Source organism: Stegodyphus dumicola, chromosome 2 (assembly GCF_044657685.1).
Source record: "Stegodyphus dumicola isolate Sdum_Otavi_A_Nest chromosome 2, ASM4465768v1".
NCBI classification, from domain to species: Eukaryota; Metazoa; Arthropoda; class Arachnida; order Araneae; family Eresidae; genus Stegodyphus; species Stegodyphus dumicola.
Window position 1 is genome coordinate 63,188,406 of NC_140769.1, and position 12,246 is coordinate 63,200,651.

General features: G+C 33.7%; 1 protein-coding gene and 1 non-coding gene across 2 annotated transcripts in view; both read left to right on the forward strand.

Annotated features, from left to right (window-relative positions):
• Positions 1 to 12,246, forward strand: part of LOC146998458 (Kv channel-interacting protein 4-like) — a 589,769-nt gene that overhangs the window by 437,998 nt on the left and 139,525 nt on the right. The gene's annotated exons all lie outside the window — the stretch shown is intronic.
• On the forward strand, positions 1,371 to 1,443 carry TRNAR-CCU (transfer RNA arginine (anticodon CCU)). The gene has a single exon. It is a non-coding gene; the product is annotated as a tRNA-Arg (tRNA).

The following is a 12,246-nucleotide window of genomic DNA, read 5'->3' on the forward strand; positions in this document are numbered from 1 at the left end:
CTCATGCAAGACGGCCTATATCCCGCCAAACTGCGTCTCGTCGACTATATGAAGGTGGACTAAACGCACCATATGTTACCAATGATGCTCCTGTCACCAGTCTCAAATGAAAGTCGAGTGAAAAAGATAAATTTTGTTTTCAAATTTTATTGTTTCCGGACCAACAAATGGCTCAGTTCGATGAAAAAATACAGCAAAAACCTGCAGTTAAATCGCTCGTCATCTTCCTGTTCCACATGAGGTAAACTAAAAATAAATCTTAAAGTTAATGAAAACATCAAACTATTTTTTTAATTATTTTTAATGATTTTGTGTAACATTTTTGTTTTCTGACTCAACAAAAATGGTTGTAATTGGTTAAAGAGTGCCAGTAAAACGTTTTAGTTTAATCACTCTTCATCTTTATGTTCCACAAGAGAACCGAAGAAATACATCTTGGTGTTCAAATTCGTTAAATTCGTTCCAGGACATAATTCGACTCCGTATGAATCCATCCCTAGCTTCTGCACCACATGTTACCAATGCTCCTGTCACCAGTCTCACATGATTCTCTACTACTTGAGCATGACAAAGGAGCTTTCTTATTTCAAACTGAGAACCGTTTCTAATGAATGTTATGCTTACGTCGCTGACGTTCAAGGTAGCCGCTGGTTCCCAGGGCTTGTCTCAGCTAATCAACTCAAAATACTCCTCTGCTTTGAAATTCAACCTGGGAAGCCAAATTGTCGTATTTCCCGCATCCAGTCCATTTTCTTGTTTTCAGTATTTTTTTCAGGCCAAGTACACGAATATATACTCGTTCATCTTGTAGAATCGCCAACAGGATGTTTTCGGAGTACGCAAAATAACTCTTCCTCTGAATACATTTGTGAACGACTGCTTTAAAACTTTCTGGCAAGAATGTTTTTTTTTCTTGATCATTCCGTAAACAAGACGTGCTCCATACGTGCTCCATGTGTTGCTCTCGGGATTTTCTTTATTTCAAACCAGTATGGCACATAAACTTCTATAGCATATTCGGCTAGTAACTTCAAGTCGTCTGTAGGTTCAGCGGTTGAAGCATAAAGGCGAAAAATTCTGAAGTAAACTTTTAAGTTTCATCTTGCAGTAAGCCGTCTTCCACGGACTCCTGTTTCTAGGTCTGAAGGAAACTCCCCCGAGGATAATGCCTTATAAAAAACAAACAGGTATATTCGACCAATACTGAGGCCTTTTTTGTTGAAATAACCCAATGTCTCTTCAGTGACGCCGGAACTAAAAAGTTTGATTTGATGATTCTTCACTACCACAATTTGGCGATTAGGCCCCTAAAAACCTCAGTCGCTCTTTAAAAGGGGCTATATAAGGTATTTCTCTGGCCTTCTTAGTATGCCTTCGTGGTGTAGTGGTCAGCATGCTCGACGCCTGTTCGAGAGGTCCGTGGTTCGAGTCCCGGCGAGGGCATTGTTCCTTTCATATCTCTCCTGCTTCGAAATAACCTAATGTCTCTACAATATGAATTTTTAAACTGAACATAGTCTCATTATGTTAGGTAAAATAATTTATAAACAATTTTCCCTTTAATTTTCATAAGTGAAGTTTTATTCTGTTGACTTTTTTTCTAAAAATTTATTTGAGCATTTTAAATGCAGTAAGGTATAAATAATAGAGTGCATTAAAGGCACTAAACACTAATCCGTCCCTCCACGATTCGTTTATCTTGAAGTTTCGTGGTATTACCTGCATAGGTTTCCAGCGGTTTTACCCTATTTAAGCCCGAAAATGGGTGTATATCGCTTCGAAAGCGCTCTATAGAGACATTTCTTTTAACGCAAACAGTCATTAAATATTTAAAGTAAAATGTGACAGAAACTAATTTTTAAAATGGCAGAATTGCAAGGGCTGACATTAGCTAAAGAAAGTAACAAAGAATATAAATTTAAAATGCAAATCTCATGCAATAAATATCACAAGAACTGAGGATTTTCCTTCTTACGTAAATAAAATCTAACGAACAGTTTTCGAAAGGATTTTATTCTAAACATATATTCGTAGCTGCGCCTATAAGTGCATGTTTCAAGGCAGAAAGGAATTTATATTTCTTAGTTAAAGTAGATTAGTCCCTTTTAAAAACATGAAATGCTATCAAACTAACCATTTGCTAATACATATGATATCACGAATGTACATCCCATGATCTGGAAAGGATAATTTTATTGACAAAATAAACTTAAAAAATTAAATTAAGTTTTATGAAGCATAAAATACAACAAATAAAAGAATATCTAGAAAATCTGAAACGTTCTTTCTTATTTTCCATGTGGTTAATTTTGATTTCATTATATAAGGAATTTATATTTATATGTTAAGCGGAAAGAAGGAAAACAGTAAACTTCATTGCATATAATGTAATTTAAGAAGATAATATTGTTGCGTGCGTACGGGTTCGTAATAAACTGAATGCACTAGTCCGATGAAAAGTGAATAAAATTTATTCTTATCAACAAAAAAAAAAAAAAAAAAAATGCTGACATTTCCTCAGAGATATTCGTTCAATACCGGAATATCTCACAGTAGTTATATTTTAAACTGCTAAAATGTTTAACAGAACACAATTCAAAAGGAGAAGAGAGAGAAAGCTACTACTTTCTCGATTTTGCTGGATAGCCAAAGAGTACAATTACGATATATCTATTTATTAAAATGTTAAACTCGCGTAACCCTATATTTTAATTTTTCCGGCCTAACTTCCTCTTCAAATGAGTCTCGTGCTGAATTGAACGGTAATATAAAACAATTTTAATTATAAATTCTATTAAATATAGCTAAATAAATACAAAAACCGTAAGAATATTATTATCTGTTCTGGGCTACAGAGAGAAAAATTGTTGAAAAAAAAGATTTTATCGAGTTCCCTTCGCATATTTATAAAAGATAACTAGATTTCTCAAAAGCTGATTGTTGTTCTATCAAAAATGCATAGAAATCATCAAGAATATGCTGTATCTGTTTCTCTGATTAAAGTTTGTTAAGCATTGGTAGATTGGTCCGAGCTCACACCATCGCTGGTTTACCTGGTTTTTTAGCCAATTTAAGCTGAAAATATCCTAAACCGAACGTGCGTCTGAGACTTCTAATCTATCCGATATTATTGATTACTCATCTACCTGGAACGTGCTCAGAGTGTTTGAAAGATTTGAATTAGATTACCGCCAGGAAAACTCTTCTACGCAAAGCCTTTTATATGACAACTAAATGCTGAGTATCTCATTTAATTTATTAAGCATAAGCATTTGTGGGTATTTAAAGACATAGCTTAAGTACTCTGGGCCTAAATGCTAAATGCTTGCTTTGCCTTAACTAATTGCGAATGCTGGCATGTTAAAAAAAAGAATCATAGGACAGTTTTTCTCTAACAAGGCTCGAAAGCTGCTGATAGAATGAATGCACTAGATTTCTTTAGGTGTTATTCAGAGATCTACTATGATTTAAATGAAAATTTTCGAAAAAAGAGCGTTTAATGTTTGATTATCAGCATTACTGCTCATATGTTCTGTACAGGCTTGTTGTTACTCCGGAAATGATCAAAATTATAAATCTAAAGCTCGCTTTTCGTTGCATTAATATTCGTTTCGTTTATCCTAAAACTGCATAAACGTAAGACAGCTTATATGTACGTAGGAGGCTGCATGTGTATTATTATTAAATAATATACATACAAACAATAATAATACATTCAAAAAATTCAATAATAATTACAAACAATATAAATGCATACAAAAAATTCTATTGGATATCAATAAACGTATATAAAGTTAGAATCTTTAAGATGAGAAAGAGTCTGAAATACACGTAATGTGAAACATGTCCTATGCTTCTGCTAAAATGTCACCGCAATTCGCAAAATTGGCAGACCATTTTCCTCAGGAATATAAAAATATTTAATGTCTTTGATTAGATATATCATGAATATTAAATGCATTTTTATTTAAATTAATCAGATTAAAAATACAAAATACATTGCTAAGAACTGCTTTTAAATTCCTTTAGTTCGTCAGTTAATCTCAGACGGATTAACCTGAATATTAAATATCTTGCGCTTCAGAGAATGAATTCTTAAACTTAAGCAACGCTAAGCTTCTTGGTTAAAAGATAAAATATCTTAAACTTTGCCTACTGGCGACTATCTGGGCACGGATGTTAAAAATGCTTAATTTTCTGTATTGGAAACATACTGCGTTTAAATCGTAAATTTTATTATCCAAAATTCATTAAATTTGTATAAAATCTGGAATAAATTAAAAATTAAAAATTAAAAATTCGGGCTTCGGAATGTAAATGTTCGACTGAAGGACTATGTTCGTTGAAACTTTTGTGGTTCTAGGTGTCGCCGTATTTTTACAGTGCAAGGAACAATTGTACACACATAAAATTCTTAATCATATAATAGCAGAGATGTGTATTAATAATACAGGACTACTATGAACGATTCAATCATTTTCAGAACGCTATATATTCAAAAATATTACATGTATAAGTGATCTATGTAAATAACTGCAAACTCATCAAGTATTCTTCACTCTCTAGAAATGTTCTATGTGTTCCTTTTGGGTCACGCGACACAGTACAGGCGGTAGTTGAACTCGTATCATACATTTTATAGCGTCATCCTGTAAATAGTCATCACCATAGTATTGATCTGTTTCCTGAACTTTTCTAATGTTTTTGGTAGCGCGGGTACATAAGCAAAGTCCTTAATGTGCTCTCAGAGGGAGAAGTCACAAGGCGTTAAATCAAGTGACACTAGGAGTTAAGGGGAAAAGCTAGATCACCCTTTTGCCAACACGCCTATTCCAGAGATGCAGAAATTCATGGTTCAGGTATTGATGAAATTAAATGTTACAATGATGGACTGCACCATCCTGTTGAAAGACAAAATCTCTGGAAACAGCAGCCAGTTGCAGAAATAATCACAACTGCAACATATTCAAGCAACTTTTGCATCAGTCACAATCTTGGTGTACAAACTTGGTGAGTTTGCGGTTATTTTCAAATATAACTCACATTGGTATGTGTAATACTTCTGAATGTATAGCGTTCTAAAAATGATCCCTGTATGTAAGTAAAATGTCTTCACGTAAAATTAACGTTTTATTTAATAATATCACATTGGAGATTCACAATACATATATTTTTAAGAACTACTTTGCTGCATTAGTAGATAATGTAGTGTTATTTTAAAAATGATGAATAATTGTAATAGTTCTGCTGGGATATCATTGCTTTCATCAAACGAAAGTACAAAACATTTTAAAATTAATGATAATCACCTGTGAAATTATTTTGAGAAGTACTCCTCTTTGAATGTTTCCGAAATTTTCTGTTTTAAGTGATAAAACTAAGCAAGTTCATTGATTTCATTTCCCGAAGGCATTCATCCAAGATATAACGTGACAGGGAAAAAAAGGGCTGAAATTGGAATATACATTCTATTAATCTTATTTTTATCAAGCAGCTGATTTTTTTAATTATTACTCTCATCATGCTTTATGAAAAACATAAAATTTTTTACATGTTTTCGATGAAGTTTCTCCTGTCTAAACTCTTAACAGAGCATTTTTGCTGTGTTCGTGAATCTCCGCAACAGCTTGCGAATGCTTAAATGGAGTTCTCTTTGTTGGATCTCAAATATATGTCAACAAAAATGGTAGAAATCTAGTACTATAATCCAGGGACCTGTCAACTAAATTAAACCTGCTACAAAATGCGGCTAATTTTTTAAAATTTTACAGTTTCTACTAAAGATATATCTCTTTCTCTTCCTTGATACAACGAAAAAAATGTTATAAATATTTGTGATTAAAAGAATCCATTAATGTTCCTAAACTTTTCATAATGCGTGGTTTTATTGATCATTCTTTTAACTGTGCATTTTGACCGGAATATAGTTGTTGAAGTATATTATGATAGAAATACTTAGAATGATATAATTGTTTACGTAGGCTACGATAAAAACACATAATGTTACAGAAAATACCATGATAATTGTAGAAAACTGTTATTTATACGTCTACTTTATTCCAGGAGCAGTAGCAGTACAGTGGTAAGATTACTAAATGCTGGCAGTTTAACCCCGATTCAAATGTCAGCGAACCGGTTGTTCGTGACCTTCCTTATTTGTAATACGAATAAAAACCGATTTCTTTGAGAAAATCTTATACAAAATTATCCCACTTCTTAGGTTGATAGCTTTCGTGTACTTTTCTGTGAACCTAATAACTCATTTCAGCCCAATCTACTTTATTACATACATAAAACATATTATTTTATACTTGTTCTAAATTTTACAATTCCTAATTTCTATATGTTAGTGCTTTTGAAAATTTTATACATCGTTTCCATAATTTGGTAGATTATTGTTCGAGCTATAAACTGCTAAAAAATTTCTTAGTAAAAATTTATAATAATTTATTAATCGCTTTGCGCCATTTTGGCTTAGGTCGTAGAAATAATCAAATTTGTGTCATAGAAATAATCAAATTTCGATTAGCAAGAAAGTCTTACATCAGCTAACTAATTCTCCATGTTCTTACTATATACCTAAATAAGAAACCACTAGCCAGAGTTCATAGTGCAAGAGCCATTGAAGATTTAGAAAACATAATAAACTAAAACACTTTCGAAGCAAGAATATTCCTGTAATTCGATAATTATGTTGTCGGCATGATTTGCTTTACGATTTCAAGTTTTTTTTTTTTTTTTTTTTTTTTTTTTTTTTTTTCAAATCTTTACATTTACTGTTCTAAAATACAGATTCAAATTATGTCTCTATGTGCATATTTATAGGCCTCTGCGAATGACTGAAATTTGAATTAAAATGGCATTATTTTAATAGGCTCCTTTCACGTTTAGATATTACGATCGATACGAGAGAAGAATTAATGAAGCAGTAATAAGGATTTCTGAAGCTGATTGCAAAGGCCTGGGATTTAGATTTATGTTGAAAGACTAGCATTAAAACTTGGCAAGATTCTATTTTTACTTTCTGGAGTTTACATAAGTACCAATTTAAAATTCCATCATTTCTGGAAATTTCATGTCTTATACACTCTTAGACAAACAAAAACGACGCACCCGAAAAGATATAAAGCAAATTGGACACAAATTGACATGCATACAGGTTTCAACGGAAAATGCAAAATTTTACATTTTGGCTGCCGATGAATGAACGGTTTTCGCTACAGCGCATTTGATCTGCGCAACTGGCAGGATATTTAAGAGAAGAAATTACGATTCCAGGTCATAAATTCTTCACGAATTTCATTCCGTGTACTCTTGTAGACAGTAACTATGCCTAGCATATATGTGCGCGAACGATATGCGCAGATGTTAGAATTTGAGAGAGGTCGTGTAGTTGGGGGACAAAGAAGCCCGTTGGTCTTATCGGCGAATAGCTCGACATTTGAGCAGGAGCGATGCCACTTTTAGACGATGTTGTCAGGGATGGGTGAACCATGGCCTCACACTGCGCCAAGAAGGAAGCGGTAGGTATAGACCAGTGTTCCGCAACCGGTGTGCCGCGGCACACTGGTGTGCCATGAGTAGGATATAGGTGTGCCGCAATCAAATACGTGTATTTGACATTTTGCAATTTTTTATCATGTATTTAATACACAATGGAAATTTTTTCCTTAATAATGTCTTATTTTAAATGTTTTTATATATTTCACTGTTGTGTGGTTGTGTGTGTGATTGTAAGTGTGTGAGCATTTGAATTTTTTCGGCACTTCCTTGATAACTCGGAACTCTTTGGTGTGCCACGAAATTCCAGAAAGATTTTTTGTGCGTCGCAGGTGAGAAAAGGTTGCGGAGCACTGGTCTAGACAAACGACAGAACATGAAGACCGAGCCATCGTCAGAGCGGCAATCACAGCCCCAGATGCATCATTATCACCGATTGTACGTGCAACTAGTGCTTCAGTGACCGTCATAGACTGCTCACAGAAAAGGGGCTGAGATCACGGTGCCCCTTGCGCCGACTACCATTGACCTCTGTACAACGTCAAGCCCGTTTGCAGTGGTGTCGGGCTCATTCGCACTGGAATGTCACTGACTGGAGTAGAATAGTCTTCAGTGATGAGTTCCGCTTTGAAGTGAGTCCCGATGACCAGCGAAGGCGAGTCTAGAGACGCCCCGGACAGCAGTGTGATACCAACCTGACTGTCTTCCGGTCAGACACAGGCCGACAATCAGGAGTCATGGTCTGGGGATGCCATTTCATTTCAGAGCCCTTCGGTTGTCACACGTGGCAGCCTTACAGCACGTCGACGAAGTTCTAAGATCCGTTGTGTTGCCCTTAATGTCACGCCACCCTGGGCTTACATTTCAGCAAGATAATGCCCGCCTCCACATTGCACATGTTTCTACTGCTTGCCTTAGTGCTTGGTCAGCAAGATCGGCGGATCTCTTCCCTATTGAGCACGTTTAGAGCATTATGGGCAGGGCCCTCCAACCAGCTCAGGATGTTGACGATCTAACGCTTCAGTTGGTCAGAATTTGGCAAGATATCCCTCAGGAGGACGTTCGCAATCTCTATCAATCGATGCCAACCCGAATAACTGCTTGCATAAGGGCCAGAGGTAGAAAAACGCGTTACTGACTTTTTCACTTTTTGAAGCTCTATCACTTCAATAAATCATCCAATTTTTCTCAAACTGTAATCATTTGTTTTTCTTTACATGTGCATCACTTCTACCGATTTTCGTCCCATCCCTTCTTGCTGAGTCTGGAAACATATTCGTCAAGGGCAATTTTCTCACTTTCGTGATAAATGAAGAGCTTTATTTTTAGTGAAATGGCAATACAATGTAAACTGCATGTTTCGTAAACGTCCTTGTAATATGTATTATCGTAAAGTAACGGTTCAAAAATTCAATAGACTAAGCTAAAGACGTTTCAAAGGTCAAAATATTACTCGAACATTAAGTTATCAATGACCAGAAATAGCAAGAAGAAGAAATAAATCTAAAGATGCTTTTGTTTCAGATTTTTGAAGACATGTGTTTATGTATGAGTTAGAAAGAGAAAAGGAGAATGTAACATGTTTTAACATGCTTAAGAGATTTATTTATTTATAAATTGGCCTTATTTATTAACAAGATGCAAAACCATAAAGGACGATTTACGTCCCCGTGACTATCATATGGCAAAAGATTAAAACTTGCCATCTTTGCAATCCTATCAAAGCATAAGCATTTTAAAATTTTAAAATTTAAAAAATTAGATTTTGTTTGTAAACGAACAATCATATGCGATACTTAAAGCTCGTTATTATTTAAAACAAGGAAATGGTGGGAGCATATGTGTTGACCACACCCATAGTTTTCTCAACAAACTCTTGTAAACATGTTCCAAAAAAAAAAGAAACTCTTCCATTGATAAAATAAAACTACTTTAAATTACTCAAATTTTAGTCAATGTTATTAGATTACATGAGAAACATATTGCATGCCACAAGTAAAAACAGCTGGATTTAAATATTTCAGTTAAAAATTAATCATGTACATAATTTGATAAATCTAGAAACTGACGCAACATTCAAATGACTGGAAAGATTGTGAGAAAGCGCGAAATGCTAATAAGAAGAAACTTTTTTAATTATATTTTGAAGAACATTAAATCTTTTTGCCTTATGTATCTGTATAACTATAACTGTGCGTCAGATAAAAGTCAGATTCTGAATTACTGGAGTAAGCAGCAATTCAGGTTTCCGCATTTTAACCAATAAATACAGAAATGAACCGCTTATTGAATACGGCACGCTGCATTAGCTTGACGTAGATTTTGAATAAAACTCTATTGATTTCTAAGGCGATCCCACACAAATCCCTTTTCTGAAGAAGAGGAATATGCTGGTGCGGAAGAAGGATTTTTGTGTGATCACCCTAGAAATCGGTAAAGTTTCATATAAAATTTTATGCAAAATAAGGTTGCGTTTATTTGCGTAAGTAAAAAAAAAGGATTTATTACTTTATTCGTAGTTTTTTATTCCTTTTCAGTGTCTCTAATTTCGATATAAATTTTGAGTTTTGATAACCATCCAGTGTCTTGGTGTAAAACACATAATTACTCCAGTTTTCTCGGGTATCTTGTAAAAGTTAATTTGCACCAGCTGCCTTATAGAAGTTATCACCAAGATTTCTCCAGCAATCGTGTGCCAGACTAGAGCACAAGATTGAATTAGAATAATATGTCATTTAGCTAATTATTCAAAATTGTCTTGAAGACACAAGCAACGAAAATTGCTCGATCTGGAAAAAACCCGTAGCAGACTCAGCAAATTCAAATTTGTAAATCTCTAACTTGCTTTTCCCTGGTTCGTGTAAATTCATTGCCAAGAGTATTTGCTGCTATTAACAGAGCCGTGTAGTGCAATAAACAGGAAATAAAACAAAATTCATGAAATAAAACTTTAATTTCATGCCATTTTCTCATTCATTTCTGAGTTCTGAGATATGCAAATATTGTAACTTAGCTCTGAGTTGAAATTACCATTTCTTCGTATATCAGTTTTTAAATCAGAGTTTCTAGATATAAATCTTCAAAAGCAGTATTACTAAATATGTGATGAAGAATGTTTCTAAAGTAAAACTTAGTTCCTTAAAGTTTCATCCATTGCTTTCTTTAAGACCTTAAAAATCTCAAACGTGTATTGCTATAAAATACACGTTTAAGTAACACGTTGAAATACACGTAAAAGGTATTGCTACGAAAAGTGCCACAATGTAACTTAAACTTCACGACCAGTGTAAATATTCACATAAGAGATTCACGTATGCATGACTTGGGAATTAGTTTCTCTGAGTTTTCAGCTGTCCGAATTTGAAACTATATATGCATAGTATTTGAAATACGTTCACTTTAGCTTCTAAACGAAGAATAAGAACATGTTCTGAGACCATAGGAGTCCTCTAGTTATTAACATATAACATCCATTAGGTATGAATGAATATTAAAAAAATTTGTACTCAGAAATTTCGTATAAAATTGCAATTGTTCTGAAACTAAACTTTCCTTCTAAGCTGAATGCTTATTATGGATCTCTTCCTGTTTTCGTAATTTATGCAGTAAAGGTTTTGATGCACTTTCACTTAGATTAACTTGCTGAGGAATTTTAAGCATTTTATAAAGCTTTTGATTTAAATATACAGCTTTACTTCAACTATTTTTGCACTTCATTTCTTTTGATTTCCCATATTCTTCTAGAAAACGCATATTTTTGTTTGTCAAGATATTTAAGTATAACTTTTTTTTTTTTTTTTTTTTTTTTTTTTTTTTTTTATGAGATCCAAAGTTTAGCCAGTTTGGCTAACACACTATTTCAGAGTTTCACTAACACGTTTCTTTGTCACCCGACTGCTTTAATATTTTTCTTCGTGACTTAGTAAAAATGTTTATGCAAACAAATTTTAATATTAAAATATAATAATAAATGTTTTTCTTATTTTGAAAGTAAAAAAAAAGTACATTCAATACTGTAAAACAATAAACAAGTTTTAATGAGCCGTGTGGATGCTATTTCTCGCTAACTAGATTTTTCAAATCAACTTCAAGGAAAAGATGGCGACTTTATTCTTAAACTTGTTCGACATCTAATCGGTTTCTGCATTTAGAAAAACATGTGTCGAGTACACTACTTCACATTTGTATTTTGTAAGAAAAAAGAATGTAAATTTATTGCCTTTTCTGCGAAAAATGGATACCTTTGAAGATAGGATACCCAAACAACTATCAATGGTGCTTCGCCGACAGTGATTTTAATCATTACATCACAAGACAGCCAGTTATTGATCCAATATCTGAATTCAATAATTCCATCTCTGATTCTACACTAATTGTGAATAGTTTTTTTTATCCTTTCTTTGTTGCGATGAATTGGAGGAAAATTATCTTTTGGATTTGTTTGCAATCAGGGTTCTTCGATAGCAAGTGAAATTTCATCAAGCATGGAACTTACATTGTATTCTTTTTGCAGTTTAGTTAACTTCATAAAAGCACTATATTTTTCTGCTCTCATTAAAAACGTCTACATACTGAGCTTTTCTTTTGCAGTTCCATCTTTTTTTGCACTTTAAAAAGAATTAAAATGTTGCCGTGTAACGAAGCATTTAATTTATCTATAAAATCCAAAATATCAGAGAGGTAAGTTAACATCGCCAGCCAAGTAACATCACCAAACTATCTTAAAATTCAAATATTGCCTTCTCA